The sequence below is a fragment of the Chelonoidis abingdonii genome, chromosome 3 (assembly GCF_003597395.2).
Source record: "Chelonoidis abingdonii isolate Lonesome George chromosome 3, CheloAbing_2.0, whole genome shotgun sequence".
NCBI lineage: Eukaryota > Metazoa > Chordata > Testudines > Testudinidae > Chelonoidis > Chelonoidis abingdonii.
Window position 1 is genome coordinate 159,961,030 of NC_133771.1, and position 11,088 is coordinate 159,972,117.

The 11,088-nt window shown below is 42.9% G+C and overlaps 1 long non-coding RNA gene across 1 annotated transcript in view; it reads left to right on the forward strand.

Annotated features, from left to right (window-relative positions):
* Positions 1–2,269: 2,269 nt before the first annotated feature.
* LOC116830607 (uncharacterized) overlaps positions 2,270–11,088 on the forward strand; it is a 73,261-nt gene continuing 64,442 nt past the window's right edge. Inside the window, exon 1 of the long non-coding RNA XR_004375041.2 lies at positions 2,270–2,482. This is a non-coding gene — a long non-coding RNA (uncharacterized LOC116830607). The remainder of the gene's footprint in view (positions 2,483–11,088) is intronic.

Consider the following 11,088-nt stretch of genomic DNA (forward strand, 5'->3'; position numbering starts at 1 on the left):
CACCACTCTTTGGGGGAACCGATAGATTAGTCTCAAAACTCATGAGCCACTAGTGCACTGTTGTTTTCTGGTAGACCTTCTATCAGTATTTTTCAGTCATGTGCAGCAGTTGCTCTTGGGCTATAGATGTGCCAGAGGATCCTTTGAGCTGCATCCAATGGAAAGAGCTTTGAGTAGCAAGAGGCAACTGCTACATATGAACATGCAGAGACAGGCACACCCTATGGAAAAAAAATATGACCCAGGCAGGGGACAGGGTAATCAGAGGCCTCTCAAGATAATCTGTCACCCTAGGTAAAACTTCAGTGGGCCACTATCATCCCCGTAGGCCTAGCATGACAGATTTGGCCTGGCCACCTCTCTGTCATGATGAAAGAGTGACTAAGCCAAATTTCAGTGAGTGGCATTGAGACCCAGTGTGCAGGTTCACAGTGCCACTCAGGTTTGACCCAGCTGCCTCTCAATCATGATGGAGGGCCAGACAGGACAGATCTGACACCCTAGGCAGTCATCCTAAAATCTGCCATCCAATGTTCACTTCTAGCTAGAGTGGCCTCTGAGGGTAGGTTGGTGAGCTGAGTGTGTTTGTGGGAGGAAGGCTGCAGGATGTGATAGGGGAAACTGTGAAGCCCTATCTCAGTCAACAAACGCACTTGGTCCCACCAGATATGGTAGCAATATTAATGTACACTTGTTTCTATAGTGCCCATCTCTGTGGCATCTGGGCATCCGACAAGTTTGATCTAGTGATCTGAACACTGCACTGAGTGCTAGCCACTCGTGAGTTCCTTATCTAGCTTGTTCGGTGATTCTTTCTATGTCTTTTGGCAGGGGCGGCTCCAGGCCTCAGCACGCCAAGCGCGTTCTTGGGGCGGCAAGCTGCGGGGGGCGCTCCGCCGGTGCCACGAGGGCAGCAAGCAGGCTGCCTTCCGCACTTGCCTGCGGAGGGTCCGCTGGTCCCGTGGCTTCGGCGGACCTCCTGCAGGCGTGCCTGCGGAGGGTCCGCTGGTCCTGCGGGAGGTCCTCCGAAGCCGCGGGACCAGTGAACCGTGCGCAGGCAAGTGCGGAAGGCAGCCTGCCTGCTGTGCTTGGGGTGGCAAAATTCCTAGAGCCACCCCTGCTTTTGGCCAGTCATTGTAGCACTGCTTTTTTTTTTTTTCTTCTTCCAGCAACAGTCTCCATTTTTTGCGGTTGCAACAAATAATTGTACCCACATTTTTGCACATGCAATGAGTTGTAGGCACAAATGCTAACAGACATCGCACTGCCTGTTTGCACCTCTAAATCACTGAACTAGATGGCAAACTGCTAATATTCATGTTCTCATTGTAAATGCAGGAATGTAGACAGTTATTTGCTGGTGCGAAATTTCAGCTGTGAAAACAGAGGCCGGGTTGAGGCACAATTGAAAATCAAGTTTTAACCTCTATACCTTAGCTTCGCAAATGTAAGAAGAAATTAGGAAGGATGATAGTTAACTGCCTGCTTCACAAGATGTTGTGTACTTCAGATTTGTAAAGTACCCTGAATATGAAGTAATAATAGTACTTAATACTACTAGCTCTCAAAGTTTTCTACAAAGGTGGGTCACAGCATCATTATCCCTGTTTTAGAGCTGGAGAAACTGAGGCACCAGACAACTAAGTGACTTGCTGATGTCCACACAGTGAGTTAGTGATAGAGCAGGAATAGCGTCTAATTCCGTTGACTCCCAGCCCTATACTCTGTCAAGTGGCTTTGTGCAAATATGGGCAAACTATGTTTCCAGGCCCTTTGGGGTCCATTAGCTTATCTAATCAAAGACTCCGAACAAACACTCCAGGAAAATGCACTCAGCCATTCTGCCTGCAAGCTGTAAATGTCATCAAAGCATGTTCCGGGAGCCCGCAAAGCACATGTGTTGCCTTTGTTTGTTAGCAAGTAGCAAGAAAAATTTGGTGTGCAAGCAAAGTGTCTGCCACTTTGTAATCAAAGGGCACTTTGGAATATTTATAAGTTGTAAGGCCAGGAATATATGAATATTTTAATGATTGCTCTCCTCACGTCCTCACCACTGCATAATGAACTTAGCCCATTTAGAAACCATTAATTAATCATTTATTACTGATCACACTTCACAATGGCATCCCATATTGCTCCTCTGGTAGCCGTAGTAAACATGTAGTGTGAGGCCATTGCTTTGAATGCCAAAGCCAGGCCCATCAGCTATCTCTCATCTCTCATTACTCACCCAGAAGTGCTGCTTTGCCTCTTTATTACAGCAGAAACTCCAGAGCTCCGGGGAGCATTGGCATGTCCATGATATACCCCTGGAAAGTCTGGAAAGTCCCGGCTGGTGTTTGACATAGACTACATCTGCCTGGATGCAATTAAAATATAGGGCCAGGTTGAGGCCTGGCTGTATACCTGCACAGGGTCTTAAGGAAAGCATGAAACCTTCCTGCCTACCCTCCCCCCAGATAATGGAGCCAGAGGCACAGAGGTAAGTGATTTCCTCGTTCATATCATGGTCCAGTTTTAATTTGCCATCTGAGCTTTTAAAAACTCCAGGGCCTTGTCTCAGCTAGCTCTGGCCTTGTTTCTGTCCAAAAAGTTGGTCAGTAACGATCTGAGAGCCCCATCTCTACAGCCTCGGCCATCTCAAACAGCTTTTCTGTGCCTCTCAGCTCCCTTGTTGCTTCAAGTCTCATTGGAGAACATAATTTTCTCCTTGGTTTATGCTCAGAACTGCTGTCTCCCTCTGTTCCAGTCCTTGTGAACAAAGGCTTTAATTATTCACCATACGACTTTTACACCACCATTTCTTGTAATTTATAGTATATGCTGTCTTGTATTATTTAACTTTGCAAAGCGGTTTGGGATACAGCTTGAGACGCGGCATGAAAGATGCAATGAATTGTATTGTATAAAACCCTAGTCAATAAAATGAAGGACTATTAATAGCTTAATGGCTGTTGTCTTCAAGAGCTGCTAACATATCTCTTTCATGTTCATAACCAACCTGACGTGTTTATTCTGCTGCTAAGGGGATAGGAGCTTTTAGAATTGTTTGCCTGCCCTTGGTAAAATTGCTTTGTTCTTTTTAGCTATCAAAACATATTTGTTAATGGAGTATTAATAACTTTCATGTGATTAGTTACCTCTACTGGACAATATAGTCCATTGTATAATCTCTAGAGGAGTCTTAATTCTATAACAGAAGTGCAGAAAGTAAGACCACAGCTGCTGGCAGTTTATTCAGCTTTCATCATGATGTCATATCAGACTAAATTATTGAAGATGACTGGTAATTTACATGTCTTGTCTCCAACTAAAACAAGCTAGAGTTCCCTTCACTACGTTACACCGCACTGCGTTTATAAATCTAGACTTGCAATCCAACTTGTTTGCATATTATACAGTGAGATGAGTGTAAAACAAAGTTGTATTTGACAGGTGTAGAAGAATGGAAGCATGTTCCAGGGAGACAATATAAAGATTTGTATCAATATTTCACAAGTGGTGCAAAATATTTATTCCAATACTTCTTAACCCTTCAGTTCCAATGTTCCACTTTCAGAATTCCCCATAAATCAAAGGGTTAACTTCAGTGGAGTTACTCTTGATTTACTCTAGTCTAAATGAGAGAAGAATCAGGGCCATTGATGTATTTTGATATGGACATCAAGATATACCAGTCCAGACTAATATGCATCTTGATTAACAATAAAATCTTTGTTAACTGAATCATGAAGTTTGCATTGTCCTCGTATTATAACATAGATCTCAAGAAGGCATTCAGAATTTATCAGCAAACCCCTATATTATGGCTATGAAATTCAAGTGTCACAGGTTTTCATTTTACATTAATGTTCCAAAGGTATTAATCTGTCATCCAAGATTAAAAAAACCAATGTATTATTCAGAGCTGAGAAATAGCTTTCACCCAACTCAGTGATAGCCAGTTAGCATACACCTTTTTGCACAGGCCATCTGATTAGTTAACATTGCTCCAGATCTTCAGTAGTGTTCCCTACTGAGGTGGTAAATTACAGCAACTTTAAATTCAAGTTTTTAGACTTATGTGTCTAGACTGGGCACCTTTCTTTTCAGAAATGCTAAGCACACACAACTTCCATTGAAGTTAATTGCACATCAGGACCTCTGAAAATCAGGCCACATTTATTTAGGTGGACAGTTGTAGTGTTTTGATGCCCACTTCTGAGCTTCCTAGTTTGAAAATGTTATCCTTATTCTCACTATATGCTGTTTTCAGCCAGCCATGAGTCAAGCTTTTTCTCCTCTATTTAAGAATAATACTTCACAGAGATGTGGTGAAGAGCTTTTATTAATTAATGCCACGTATTTGATTTTGCATTCTTTGGCCCATGGTAAATTCCTTTTCATTCCCAGGAAAATGGACCAGACATTATGTTCACTCTCCCATTTGCATGTTAGTGTGGTTAACTCCTGTCAACATCCACTCCTATTCTGAAAGACTGTTCAAAACAAAGAGAACATATTACCTGAGTTCTGCCTCACCTTGATGTTGCTGTTATTTCTCTGTCTAAAGCCTGAGGGCGTAACATTTAATTAACTGATCAGTCCTTCATTGGGGAAGAGTCTGACAACAGTGTTGTTGTCTAATCCATGGATTTCCAAAATGTTGCAAATATGGAAAGATGTGAGAAAACAGCTAGCACTTTCCAGGGACATTTCTAAATATACGACCTTGTAGAATATCCCAGTTTCACAAAAGAGGTAAGAGGAAAAATAGGCATCAAAAAAGATTAAAATATATAAGAAAATGTATTTAAAGCTAAAACCTCTCACACAACTACAATAGGAACATAAATTAGAAAGGCAGTAATTTCTTGCAGTTAAGATCTTTACAAAATCATAGATTTATCCTCACCAAAGAACTAGGTAAGGAAATTACAAAATAATCAAATCTCTGGTAAAAATAAACCAAATGGGTACACTGTATGCACTTTTTTCTACAGAACTGCAGGGCAATATTGATTATGTAAGGTTAGGTGGGGAAAAAGAAATAAGATAGAAAATTGGATTGGAAGGATAGAACACTAGCTACTAAGAGCACTGTTAAAAGCAGCAGAGAATCCTGTGGCACCTTATAGACTAACAGACGTTTTGGATCATGAGCTTTCGTGGGTGAATACCCACTTCGTCAGATGAATGTAGTGGAAATTTCCAGGGGCAAGGTATAATATATAACTGCTAGCAACAAGCTAGAGATAAACGAGTTAGTTCAATCAGGAGGAATGAGCCGCCTGTCTAGCAGTTGAGGTGTGAAACCAAGGAGGGAGAAACTGGTTCTGTAGTTGGCAAGCCATTCACAGTCTTTGTTCAACCCTGACTGATGGTGTCAAATTTGCAGATGAACTGAAGCCCAGCAGTTTCTCTTGAAGTCTGTCCTGAAGTTTTTTTGCAGCAAGTGGCCACCTTAAGGTCTGCTTATAGTGTGGCCAGGAGTTGAAGTGCTCTCCTCCAGTTTTTGTTATTGCCATTCCTAATGATCTGAATGTGTCCATTTATCCTTTCCTAGAGACTGTCCAGTTTGGCCGTGTTAACATAGCAGAGGGGCATTGCTGGCATATGATGGTGTATATTACATTGGTGGACGTGCAGGTGAATGACCCGTGATGGTGTGACTGAACTGGTTAGGTCCTGTGATGGTATGGGTCGCCGGTGTAGTATAGTTGCGGCAGAGTTGGCATGGGGTTGTTGCATGATTGTTCCTTGATTAGAGTGCTAACTATGGTGTACAGTGTGCAGTTTGCGGTGAGAATACGTTTCAGGTTGCAGGTTGGGGGCAAGGATTGGCCTACCACCCAAGGCTGTGAAGTGTCGGGATCATGTCGTCAGATGGGTTGTAGATCCTGCATGATGATTGGGGGTTTTAAGGGCTGGGGGCTGTATGGATGGCCAGTGGAGTCCTGGCATTGTAGTTTCCTCAGGAAATCAGTGGTGTCAACGGAGATAACTTGGAGTGCTTGTGTGCTACAAAACTTCCCACCAACATGTCTCAAAAACTCAATACCCGCTGAGGAATACGAAGGAACAGATCAGACAGAGCCAGACGTGTACCCAGAAGCCTCCTAACTGCAAGACAAACCCAAGAAAGAAACCACTGGCCATCACATACAGCCCCCACGAAAGCTCATGATCCAAAACGTCTGTTAGTCTATAAGGTGCCACAGGATTCTCTGCTGCTTTTACAGATTCAGACTAACACGGCTACCCTTCTGATACTTAAGAGCACTTTTAGTTCTCCCCCGGCCCCACAGAGAGTATCCCAGTGGAAAGTTATGACTAGATGTTTTCACACATCAGTTTTGCTAAACCACATAGACTCAAAATTCACAGCAAAATAATGGACGGGGTGTGTATGTGTGTGTATGTGCCAGTTATAGGAAATCATCTTAATATCATCTGGGATTGGCCCAAATTTGAAAGACCTGAAGTTAGAAAATTGATGACTGGGTCATTAATGCCAACATTACTATTACCATGGCATTAGGAAAATGTCCTGCTTTGCTGAAATTATACATTGGTTTAGTATTTTCATGACTGCAGCCAATAGGCTTATTTCATCACTGTGACTGCAAGAATAAAGGCCATCTATAGAAATGTGGTTGGCCAGAAGAAAATAACAAAGAGAAGCAGAGCCACTTCACTGCTTGCTTGAGATTAACAACTAAACTATTTGGGGAAAACGGGGTGTGATGAAGTGGGAATGTTCTTAATGTTTTCTCTGAATACTGTGTGGGTGCCTCGGTTTCCCTCTGCATTTCTCAAGTATCTAGGTGGTGGGATAAGGGTGTGTAATTGTTGCAGAGCCCAAGACACCCAGTGTGATTCTGTCTCACAGAGAATGGCCAACACCCTGTCTCCTGGCAACTGATAGCCTGGGCCCCTCCCCTGCAAAGGTGCCAGCTGAAGGTGTTGGAGAACAAAGAAATCAGGTGCCCTCCTGGCCCCAGAAAGAGTTAAAGGCCGGGGAGGGGCTGAGGAGTTTCAATTTGGAGCTGGCTGGGGAAACGGAGGGAGCCCCAGGGCTGGGGTCTAAGCTCCCTGCCCCCCAAGATGGACCTGACTGAGGGAGTCCTGTTGTCTGTACCTACAAGCTCTGTGCTGGACTGTGTTCATGTCATCTAATAAATCTTCTGTTTTCCTGGCTGGCTGAGAGTCATGGTGAAAGTGGGGGATGCAGGGCCCTGACTCCCCCACACTCCGTGACAAAGGGCCAAATAAAATGAACTGATAAAACAATCATTGATATAACTTTTATGAAAACAATATTAACAGGATTTTCCAAAGCACTCAGTGCTGGCAAAACTCTCCTGCCATTGCAGTCAATGGGAGTATTACTATTGTCTCCAGTGGGAGCAGAGTTAGGGAAAGGTTCAGCAGTTTGGAAAATCCTACCATGTGTATACCTTCAGCAAGTCATAGCCTGCACTGTCTCAACTATCTGTATTCCCTTCCCGTTTGTATGTACTACCCTATCTTTTAGGCTGGATCCTAGCCCCCTGAAGTCAGTCCGTGTTTCAATGGGAGCAGGATCAGACCCTCAGTGCTTATGTAAGAAAATGATTTGTGCTGTCAACAAGCACTTATGTTGAATAAAAAGTTAGTGACTGGAAAAGTGTTGTCGCTCTTGCTTTAATGCTGGGGCCCTAGTTAAGCACATACCTATTTCTAATCATATGAGTAAGGCAATGAAGTCAATGGGATTATCCATGTGCTTAAAATTAAGCACGTGTTTAAGTGCCTTGCTGAACAGGGGCATGAATTATCTAGCTAGCCCCCAATTTTAACTGATTAAAAGCCAAGAACAGAGAGAAAAGACAGTTAGAGAAAAATCTGATCCTCCCTCATGTGACTTTCAATAGGCCTCAAACTGGGACTTGGATATGGAGTCTTTCAACTATTGGCAGAAAAAGGTTGAAACTTCTTTGTGAATGCAGATGATGCCATTGTATCATATTCTATGCTTGCTATGGATACAGACTATATTAGTGAATAGGGGAGCTGATGATGAGCACATCTGAAGAGTGGGTGAAGAGAGTTAAACCCAGGTCTATCTGTAAATGCAATTAATTACTGAAAGTGAGTGAGGCTCAGAAATAAAAATGGATATTGGAAATGCAAATGTAAGAAGGAATTCTGAGCATCAGTGGAAGCAGTGTCATTGAGTTCCACGGAATTATTCTTGATTCACACCTGTGTGAGGTCAGAATTAACCTCGGAGTTTGCCAAAATGCAAGGGTCACTGTTAGAGATTGAACAGAACCAGATCCTCACCTTTTAGGACTTTGGGTCAATCTGCACTGGGACTGGAATTTTGAGGCATCTCTCTATAATAGACTTCAGCTAGAACTCTAAATCCAAATACCCCCCAAGCACACTTGAGGAGTGTTCAGATCCAAACTTTTGTTCTTGGGTTTATGTCTATTGAATGTTCTATATACAGCTAGGAATCTCAGTTGATTGGGGGAAAAAAGGGGGGGGGGCTTCTGTGAAATATTCCAAATTTTTGGCAAAAATTCCCAAACTGAAATATTTCACCTAAAAAAGGAAATAAATAGATACCAAAATGTCTCTACAGTACATCATGGGAGTTATAGATCAGGTGCCTTATGATCCCAATCTCCATAGGCTGGGCTCCCGGGTCAGATTACATCTCTCATGATGCACCATGAGCACCCCTCATGTTAAGGGCAGGTGAGAGATGAGATCATCATGAGAGATGAAGTCCAGTTGAGTTGTCCAGCTCATAGAGAAGAATGGGGAGATGAGACAGGTGAACTACACTGCAGTGGCATATCCAGACAGAAATCTTCTGGTTTGGTCAGAAATACTTTCTTTTGGGGGCTTTTATTTATTTCAATGAAAATTTGTGATTTTCTGTGGCAAGCAGACAATTTTTTCTGAACCTGTGAATTTCAGATGGTGCTTGCAATTTCTTCCTGCTCCTTAATATGATGCAATATTCACAATTTCATGTTGCTTTATGAAGAATGGGGAATGTACAGTTTTAACTGGGAGTTCCAGAATTAAACAGTTTTTGTGAATATAAAAAATTGTTTAGGCGAAAAACCAATTTTCCATTTTTCCAACCAGCGCTAGTGCCAGCAGTCCTCAGGTTTTCCTTAACTCCCATCCCAACTTCCTTAACTTTCCATTACTCCTCCCATCTTGTTCACTTTCTCACCGTCTCTGTGTTGTTTCTCTAGACATCTCAACTCTTCTCTAAACTGAGCTTTGATGAAAATTAACTTTTTAAATTTTCCTTTCATTCTTACTTCTCTCTGACAATCTCGCTGCTACAATTGGATTAAATTTCTCACTTCTGCTATTTCCCCTGGCAAATTTGAGGCTATTTTTTTAACCTTTTGTTATCCTCAAGTGAAAATGTTCTCTAGTCATCATGAAAGCCTGTTCTTGCCATCTCCTTTGTATTTCTAGAATCTGCCTTTTTCTCTCTCACTTTACCTAATCTTCTTGTTCCTGCTCTTGTTATCACCTCCCTTGAGTGCTGTCATTTTCTTCAGCAGCAACTGGCATTTCTGCTTTTTCTCATAAACCACTCAGGTTTTTTTTCCACTATGCTCTTGCACATTTCTCATATGTCACTGTGACATACATAGGGTACAATCCAGACTAATGAGTAGGTGGATCCTCCTGCCCTGTAACCTGGGGTCCCTTTACACTGCTTTGCTGCTGTGTAGCTCCTTTCTTTTTATAGTCCTCCTCCCTCTTCCCTCTCCCCCCCCTCCCCGCAGGCAGTCGGTCTGTGTGGACAGGAACCCCATGCTGTTTTTTCATTAAAATGAAAATTTTTTTCACCCACATCCTGTTTCCTGCCAAAGAATGGCCATTTAGCAGCTGATGGCCCATTGGCCTTGTTTACACCTGGTTGAGGTGTCAGCTTCCCTTTGTCTCTGAGGGACTGGTTTAGCCACTCCCCAGACTTGGAAAAAGTGTTACTTACACCATACCAGTGGGATCCTATAACTTCACATACAATGTTGCCACACATATTTTACCAGGACAATAAAGTTCAATAAAATTATGAGCTTTCAAAGGATACTTCACAAGACATACTTTGTGCAAAGATTATTACAATAGTGTGCACAGTTTCCTCACTGCATCTTCAGTTGCCCTGGCCATCAATTCAGTTCCACATGGCTTGGCTTCACTTACATTTTATAGCGCTCTAACTTGCTGGCTCCGGGGGGGTGAAAAATCACTCGCCTGAGCACAGCAAGTCAGAGCGCTTTAAAGCACTATTGTAAACAGGCTGGGAGCTGCACTCCCAGTGCTCAGAGCTAATCCCCTCATGGTGGTGGATTACCAGGAGTGCTGCCAGTGCTCGCGCGCAACCACACTTGCACTTCAAAGTGCTGTCACGGGAGCACTTTGAAGTTTCCAGTGTAGCCATGCCCACATTAAGGATCCAACTCTCCTTTCACTTCCAGCAGCTTTATATGGTGTAACTCTGTTGTCTTTGGTGGAATCACTCTGGATTTATGCTCTAAATTGGGCCCCAAGTTTAAGATTCTACTTCCAGCCTTTTCTACCTTTCTTATGACTGCCTCAACCCATCCCTACTAACTCTCTGTATTGCCTCTTGTTCTTCCTGCTCTCGTGCCTGAGATATTTGGATATCTGCTTTTACCTGTTTTGGTTCCTCTGTTTTCCCCTCTCCTATGGTGGACTAAGCTTTAACATTGATTCAGTTTACTATGTCTTTGCCTTCCTTTACATTTCTTCTAAAATCTTGTCTTAATAGTCCTAATTATCTTAATAGTCCCTCAGTTAAATTTACATTGGTATAGTTTCTTGACTTCTATGGAGCCACTCCAGATTTACAGTGGCATAATTGAAATTAGAGTTCGGCTATTTATCTCTTTGGCCATGTCTAGACTACGCGCCGAATCGATTGCTCGGGGATCGATATATCACGTCTAATCTAGACGGGATATATCAATCCCTGAGCGCGCTTATATCGATTCCAGAACTCCACCAACCCCAACGGAGTTCCGGAATCGACATGGCGAGCCACGGACATCGATCCCGCGC